The sequence below is a fragment of the Apaloderma vittatum genome, unplaced genomic scaffold (assembly GCF_000703405.1).
Source record: "Apaloderma vittatum isolate BGI_N311 unplaced genomic scaffold, ASM70340v1 scaffold16315, whole genome shotgun sequence".
Lineage (NCBI taxonomy): Eukaryota > Metazoa > Chordata > Aves > Trogoniformes > Trogonidae > Apaloderma > Apaloderma vittatum.
The window spans coordinates 5,718-6,107 of NW_009716687.1; the positions used below are offsets into that span (position 1 = coordinate 5,718).

The 390-nt window shown below is 54.9% G+C and overlaps 1 protein-coding gene across 1 annotated transcript in view; it reads left to right on the top strand.

The window, feature by feature from the left end:
• E2F4 (E2F transcription factor 4, p107/p130-binding) overlaps nucleotides 1-390 on the top strand; it is a gene marked incomplete at its 5' end in the record, with an annotated part of 7,987 nt that overhangs the window by 4,199 nt on the left and 3,398 nt on the right. The gene's annotated exons all lie outside the window — the stretch shown is intronic.

A 390-nucleotide genomic window follows, 5' to 3' on the forward strand; every position in this document is an offset into this window, starting at 1 on the left:
CCCCCTGCGCCAAAAGCCGCCGGCACAGGTGAGGAGAGGGGGAAGGCTGCAGGAGGCAGAAATGGAGTGACAGCCAACAGGAGAGGACGCTGGGCTTCAGGGGGTGGTGCCGGTGTGCAGGAGCAGTGACGGGGGGAGAGGGTAATTGTGCAGATTCATTGATTAACGAAGGTTTGATTAGCAAAGTTGGCGAAAGGGTCTTTTCACGCCTCAAGTTCTGCTTTCGGTTTGATAAAAGAGCGTCAGAAAGACAATCCAGCGCAGCCCCAGGGATGATGGAGGGATGGAACATCTCCCTGGTGAGGAAAGGCTGAAGGAGCTGGGGCTCTGCAGCTGGAGAAGAGGAGCCTGAGGGGTGACCTCATAAATGTTGATAAATATTGAAAGGGA